The sequence below is a fragment of the Triticum aestivum genome, chromosome 1B (assembly GCF_018294505.1).
Source record: "Triticum aestivum cultivar Chinese Spring chromosome 1B, IWGSC CS RefSeq v2.1, whole genome shotgun sequence".
NCBI lineage: Eukaryota > Viridiplantae > Streptophyta > Magnoliopsida > Poales > Poaceae > Triticum > Triticum aestivum.
In genome coordinates, this window is record NC_057795.1 from 25,715,925 (window position 1) to 25,723,901 (window position 7,977).

Consider the following 7,977-nt stretch of genomic DNA (forward strand, 5'->3'; position numbering starts at 1 on the left):
GAAGGTCAATGAGTAGTCGAATAATTATATAACTATGCGAAGACTCTCCCATTTAATAATTTCGGATCTTGGTATTTTATTCAAACAGCAAGCAAAGCTAAAGAAAATGACATGACGCTCCAAGCAAAACACATATCATGTGGTGAATAAAAATATAGCTCCAAGTAAAGTTACCGATGAACGAAGACGAAAGAGGGGATGCCTTCCGGGGCATCCCCAAGCTTAGGCTCTTGGTTATCCTTGAATATTACCTTGGGGTTCCTTGGGCATCCCCAAGCTTAGGCTCTTGCCACTCCTTATTCCATAGTCCATCGAATCTTTACCCAAAAATTAAAAACTTCACAACACAAAACTTAACAGAAAACTCGTGAGCTCCGTTAGCAAAAGAAAACAAAACACCACTTCAAGGTACTGTAATTAACTCATTCTTTATTTATACTAGTAGAACGCCCGTGCGTTGCTACGGGCTCCAATACATACAAATGAATTGAAAACATAATTAAGGTCGTTTTAAGGTTGAAACTCATTTCCTCCTTCAGTGTAACATCAACCAGTCCAGAACAAAGTCGCAAATTTGCATCAAGAAGAAGATTTGACACTTGCATTGTGGTGCTTTTTTCACTGTATATCTGACACACGCACACACTACATGCTGCACACACTACATGCATTCTGCAGATAGGTGACTTACCAAGATATAGATAACACACACACACTACATGCATTCTGTAGATATGTATCCAACTGGCTCTACTCTATGGTCACTGGATTTTGCGGACTTCTTGACCATGTTAGGTAAAGAAGCTCCCTGCCCTGAAAAATTGGATGTGGGGAACCATGCTTATAACATTTAAACCTGCGATCAAGGGGTATATCAAGACCTTTTCCCTGGCCTTAAAAATTGCGATGGACTTATCTATAGAAACATCTTCCTTGTTTTCTTCCCTTAACTTGCCAGTCTGTGCGCATATATACAAGAAATCAAAACCCAAGAGATATCAGCAAAAAAAAGGCACTACGTACTGAGAGAAGTAATTATCTCTTCCAGTGCAGCCTCAAACATTTTCCCTATCTTTTGTACAAACTCTTGACGAACTTGAGAGTCACTAATATTATCATAAAGTTCATAGCTGAAAGACAATGTAACATGTTAGTTGCGGCTTTATTTGGTTTCATCGTATCTATGAACATAGAGAACCTAGGTAAAGTTGTACCTCTCAAGATCATGGTCAAATAGCAGAGTCATCTCTTGTGGTACATGAAACAAATATACCGGATCGGAACAAACACCTGCACTTGTTATCTTTATGGACCATGGCACAAATTTCCGATATCAGCAAAAGGGAGTTCACTTCGATCGCTTTTTCTGGTGCCATTCTCAATGTTCTGTTCATTCACACGCAATAGAATTATCTGTAACATTATATATGTACATGATGCATATGAAGTATAAGTATAATCTCTCTTTTTTGTTAAAAACATTGCCTTTTTGTACATGGATTATTAAAACCTGTCCTATAAACTCACATATGCTAGAAAAGGTACTACTTTCAGACGTACCAAAAATACCAAAGTGAAGTATGTTGAGTAGTAGAGAAGCTAAAATAGACATGTATGATCGTGGCCATGTTTATTATTCCAGCAATTTCAAAGGCATATTGACAGGCTACGGAAGTGGGCTAACTACCAGTCTCATCTCTCCCCATTCTCAAAATAATTATGCAAATCTCAGATAATAAAAATACAAGGATGCCCAAAAATCTACAGTAGAAGTGAAATAATGCTATTGCTTTTACCTTTGAAAGAGTAGCCAATATGATAAATCTAAACTTTAACTTTAGACGCTTTCACACACCCTGGGCACTGGTCACCAAAAAGGCAAAAACTATTCTCCGATCAATAGTCAGTAGTTCAACTTTTCAGAAAGCATGATTTGCATTACTTTTAACATGTGTAATGAACATTATCGGTAACTTTATATCTTATTTGCTCACCAATGGCAACTGGAATGTGTGTGTTGGAATAGAGGCCTGAAATACTATAAGCCTGAAAAAGAAGTACAGTAAAGTAGTCGCTCCCAGGTAACTGCATGAATAAGAATGTATTCTGCATGGCTTGTCAAAGAGGTGAGCGCCGGTGTCAAATGCTTCATATCATCCTGTCCAAGTTCGAGAAATAAGCCTTGCTTCATATAATAGCAATTTGGGCATTCTGTTAATTCATTAATATATTTTGCTCTCTTTCAGTTCAGGGCCTTCCTTTTTCTTGTGCCAGCACATGCCACCTAAACCCAAATGGCTGAAAATATGCGCCATCACATACCACCTAAATCCAAATGGCTGAAATACCATTCTAGGGAATACATTCTACATAAGCTTGATGACAGAACTGAAGGAAATATGCCCTAGAGGCAATAATAAAGTTATTATTTATTTCCTTATTTCATGATAAATGTTTATTATTCATGCTAGAATTGTATTAACCGGAAACATAATACATGTGTGAATACATAGACAAACATAGCGTCACTAGTATGCCTCTACTTGACTAGCTCGTTGAATCAAAGATGGTTAAGTTTCCTAGCCATAGACATGAGTTGTCATTTGATTAACGGGATCACATCATTAGGAGAATGATGTGATTGACTTGACCCATTCCGTTAGCCTAGCACTTGATCGTTCAGTATGTTGCTATTGCTTTCTTCATGACTTATACATGTTTCTGTAACTATGAGATTATGCAACTCCCGTTTACCGGAGGAACACTTTGGGTGCTACCAAACGTCACAACGTAACTGGGTGATTATAAAGGAGTACTAAAGGTGTCTCCAAAGGTACATGTTGGGTTGGCGTATTTCGAGATTAGGTTTTGTCACTCCGATTGTCGGAGAGGTATCTCTGGGCCCACTCGGTAATGCACATCACTATAAGCCTTGCAAGCATTGCAACTAATGAGTTAGTTGCGGGATGATGTATTACAGAACGAGTAAATAGACTTGCCGGTAACGAGATTGAACTAGGTATTGAGATACCGACGATCGAATCTCGGGCAAGTAACATACCGATGACAAAGGGAACAATGTATGTTGTTATGCGGTTTGACCGATAAAGATCTTCGTAGAATATGTGGGAGCCAATATGAGCATCCAGGTTCCGCTATTGGTTATTGACCGGAGATGTGTCTCGGTCATGTCTACATTGTTCTCGAACCCATAGGGTCCGCACGCTTAAGGTTTCGATGACAGTTATATTATGAGTTTATGAGTTTTGATGTACCGAAAGAGTTCGGAGTTCCGGATGAGATCGGGGACATGAAGAGGAGTCTCGAAATGGTCGAGACATAAAGATCGATATATTGGACGACTATATTCGGAGTTCGGAAAGGTTCCGAGTGATTCGGGTATTTTTCGGAGTACCGGAGAGTTACGGGAATTCGCCGGGGAGTATATGGGCCTTATTGGGCCATACGGGAATAGAGGAGAGAGGCCAAAAGGAAGGAGGCCTGCGCTCCCCCTCTGGTCCGAATTGGACAAGGGGCGCAGCCCCCTTTTCCTTATTCCTCTCCCCCTCTTTCCCCTTCTCCTACTCCAACAAGGGAGGCGGGAATCCTACTAGGACTAGGGAGTCCTAGTAGGACTCCACACTTGGCGCGCCCCCTCCTAGGGCCGGCCTCCTCCCCCCTTGCTCCTTTATATACGGGGGCAGGGGCACCCCATGACACACAAGTTGATCTATGGATCGTTCCTTAGCCGTGTGCGGTGCCCCCCTCCATCATATTCCACCTCGGTCATATCGTCGCGGAGTTTAGGCGAAGCCCTGCGCCGGTAGAGCATCATCATCATCACCACGCCGTCGTGCTGACGGAACTCATCCCCGACACTTTGCTGGATCGGAGTCCGGGGATCGTCATCGAGCTGAACGTGTGCTGAACTCGGAGGTGCCGTACGTTCGGTACTTGGATCGGTCGGATCGTGAAGACGTACGACTACATCAACCGCGTTGTCATAACGCTTCCGCTTACGGTCTACGAGGGTACGTGGACAATACTCTCCCCTCTCGCTGCTATGCATCACCATGATCCTTGCGTGTGCGTAGGAAATTTTTTGAAATTACTACGTTCCCCAACAAGAACTACTGCCAATGTAAAATATTTGTAAGCCTAATTGAGAACTAATGTCAGAAAATAAAATTATCACTCTTGCATTCTTGGTATACACAATGAGATGTAAACAGCCAATGAGGTTGTTGGAAGTGATAAAAATGGAAAATCAAAAGTAGTGCAACATATTAACAAAAAATTGTAGATCAAGGACTGACATGACGATAGGAAAATGAGTTAATGAGGTTATTAGAAGTGATAAAAAATGGAATGCACAAGCAATGTATAATAATACTAAAAAGAATTATAGATTGCAGTTTCGCATGACTATGGGCAAATTATTTTTGCTTTCAGCGAATTTATGGAGATAACACAGGTGTCTCTTAGCTCAGCAATCTTGCATTTACTGTATATATCTCTTAATGACTTACTACAAGTGTGTGTTATTAAAAAGGGCAGCCCGGTGCATGTAGCTCCCGCTTGCGCAGGGTCGGGGAAGGGTCCGACCACTTTGGGTCTATAGTACGCAGCCTTTTCCTACATTTCTGTAAGAGGCTGTTTCCAAGACTTGAACCCATGACCTCATGGTCACAAGGCAGCAGCTTTACCACTGCGCCAAGACTCCTCATGGTCACAAGTGTGTGTTATTAAAGTAACGAAATTGTTCTTCACAAGATCGATCCCTGATAACACATTCCTGATAATCAAGGGCCAACACATCAGATTTATGCATAGAAAAGAGACCAAGTTGATGCAAACTCTTACATATTACAACGTCGCTGCCACCGCAATTCAGGCAACTCTTGTGTGCCGCCTTGTTCTTCCATATCGCAGCAAATTCATTTGGTGCACAAATTGTTAGGCCAAATGCACTTATTAATATTACAACACATAGGCAAGCTAGACATCTTCGTAAAGAGGGAATACATTCTTCCTACATGAGATAAAAAAAATGTGCATTAGACTTCAAAGCAAAATGAGCCTGGACCATCAAGGGAATCAAATTTCAGAGGATCACCAGGGGCCTCATCTCGCTGTAACTGGTAGGGAGGAGCAGCCACTTTATTCATTCCTAATATAGCACAAGTAATTTATTAGTTGTAATAACAGAAGAAAATGCAGTGGAAATCACAATTTGGGATATGATCGAGAACTCCTAATTGGTAATGCACTATTACTGAACCAGGGACCTGAATCAATTGCTCAGCTTCTCAAAGAATCAGAGATTGTATATATGAGAAGTAAAACCGGTGTTGGCCCGTAGATCTAAGGAGGGAACAAAACTAATCAGAATAAGTTGCACTACTCTATCATCAACAACATTATAGGGGCGCCTAAATTTTATAAAGCAACAACTCATGGAAACTTCTATTTTGACACGCCGGACCTCTGCTTTATAGGCCGCAGAAAACTATAGATAGTGATCCACAAAATCATTGGAGTTCCACCCTAATATATTTTCTTCACTGGTTGCACATCATCTTCCTCAAAACAGAACTATCTATACCTGAGACATTGACGTCGCTTGATAACAAATATCCTCTTATTAAATGTCATGATGAGAAATGTCACCCAATAGCATTCAACATTCTGTAAATTCACAAAGGTAGAATTAACTATTGGCTATTTAAGTAATCATATTTTTTAGATGAGCACACACATTAATGTCGATCTTTTCTTCAACGTTAACATCTGAATCATCTATGTGTAGACAAAAACTAAATCGTACAATAAGTTCTACACTTGCATGAAAAAAGGGAGAAGGAAAAAAAAGAAGTCCTCACCTGCAATCGACATGTTGAAGGTGGAGGAACGGACATATACAATGCTCTCGTCACCGCGTGCAACCCAGCTAGCTCCAGCCCGCATCACTGCAGCAAGACAGTAGCTGTGGTAGTGCTGCCCCTGCTGTTCCATAAATCCTATATGTGGAAGACCTCGGTTGCGGGCTGGGCATTGTCCTCGACGGCGCCGCATTGATGTAGCTAGGTTTTGCGATTAAGGGTGCTTGCAGCCATATGGGAACAAAGGTAAAACTGAAAATTCAATGAGAAGCAGCACAAGGAGAACTACAGAGGTTAAAAAAAGGACCATATCTGAATCTTTTAACTCACCGTGCACACGTTCTTCAGGCATATTTTGCCACTGATCCTAAAGACACGTCCATACATTACATCGTACTGCTGGTCAACAGAGCAAGATCAACATACCAACATCCATTAGTTCAACATGGGAAGTGCGCAGCTTCAGGACATTGTGATCTGGAGACTCCGAATCTCCGATCACCCGTGCCGCTCACGAGATGGGAACCCGGTGATGGTGTGTGGAGTCGTCGAGGGGCACGCGGTGACCGTGAGCAGCGGCGGGGCGCATGGAGGCGTCGAGAGCAGGCTACTGGTTGTCTGGTTCACGCGAGACAGGCCTGGCGGGGGCGCGGCGCTAGGGTTCGGGAAGCTCCCTTTCTTCCATTAGGGCAGCGCGAGGCGGATATGCTTATGTGAGCGAGGCATGCAGCGATTTGTGGAGCGATTGGGGCAGGCGAGGATTTGGGCGAGAGCGAGGAGTTGACTTCGTCCGAGGTGTCGGTGCTGGTTATCGATAGAAGAATTGCGCGAGGTGGAGGTGGAGCGATACGAACGAGACGAACGACTGACCGTATAACACGGGGACCGGCAGGGAAGATGGCGACCATCGGGGAAGACGATCGGCAGCGACGGCTCCTTCCTCAGTGGAACACGGCGAAGGAAGCGATTCTAGACATGGTGGGGGCTTGGTCTTCGGCGGCCACCTCGAGCCCTTCCATCACGGCCGCGCAACCTCAGATCCGGGAGCAGCTTCCTTGACGATGCGGGTCGCGGACGTGGAGCTTTGCCGCCTAACCTTTACGATATGCAAGCGGATCCGACAATGGGGAGAAGGGTGGGAGCGGTGGAGGTGTCTGAGCGGGAGGGAAGCAGGGGCGGCGGCAGAGGAGGAGCAAGAGATGGGGCAGCGCCGCATCGGGAGGAGAGGGGAAGAGAGCGGTCGCAGGAGGGGTGGATGGAGAGGAGGGTTTTTTTCGTGCGAGGGAGGCTAAGGCGTCGTCATAGTTGTCCTGGTTAACCTACGAAATTTCGTAGATTTTTTTTAGAACGGAAAAAAACCAGCGGAGGTGGGACAAAAATTGACTGGCGGAGACTACCAACTGCTCCATTAGGAGTAGAGATTGGTGTTAAACCTACTATATTCCAACTTCTATATGGTTTATAAACTATTTTACTAGCCATAGATTCATCAAAATATGCAAACAACACAATGAAAACAGAATCTGTCAAAAACAGAACAGTCTGTAGTAATCTGTAACTAACGCAAACTTCTGGAACTCCAAAAAATATAAAATAAATTGGTGGACCTGGGGGATTTGTCTAGTAATTATCTGCAAAAAGAATCAACTAAATAGCACTTTCCAGTAAAAAGTTCAGGCTAATCTCAAGTTTCTGTTTTTTACAGCATGATCATAAAGACTTCACCCAAGTCTTCCCAAAGGTTCCACTTGGCACAAACACTAATTAAAACATAAAACCACATATAAACAGAAGCTAGATGGATTATTTATTCCTAAACAGAACCAACAAGCAAGAAAATAAAATAAAATTGGGTTGCCTCCCAACAATCGCTATCGTTTAACGCCCCTAGCTAGGCATGATGATTTCAATGATGCTCACATAAGAAATAAGAATAGAAACATAAAGAGAGCATCATGAAGAATATGATTAGCATATTTAAGTCTAATCCACTTCCTATGCATAGGGATTTTGTGAGCAATAAACTTATGGGAACAATAATCAACAAGCATAGAAAGACAAAACAAGCATAACTTCAAAAATTTAAGCATATAGA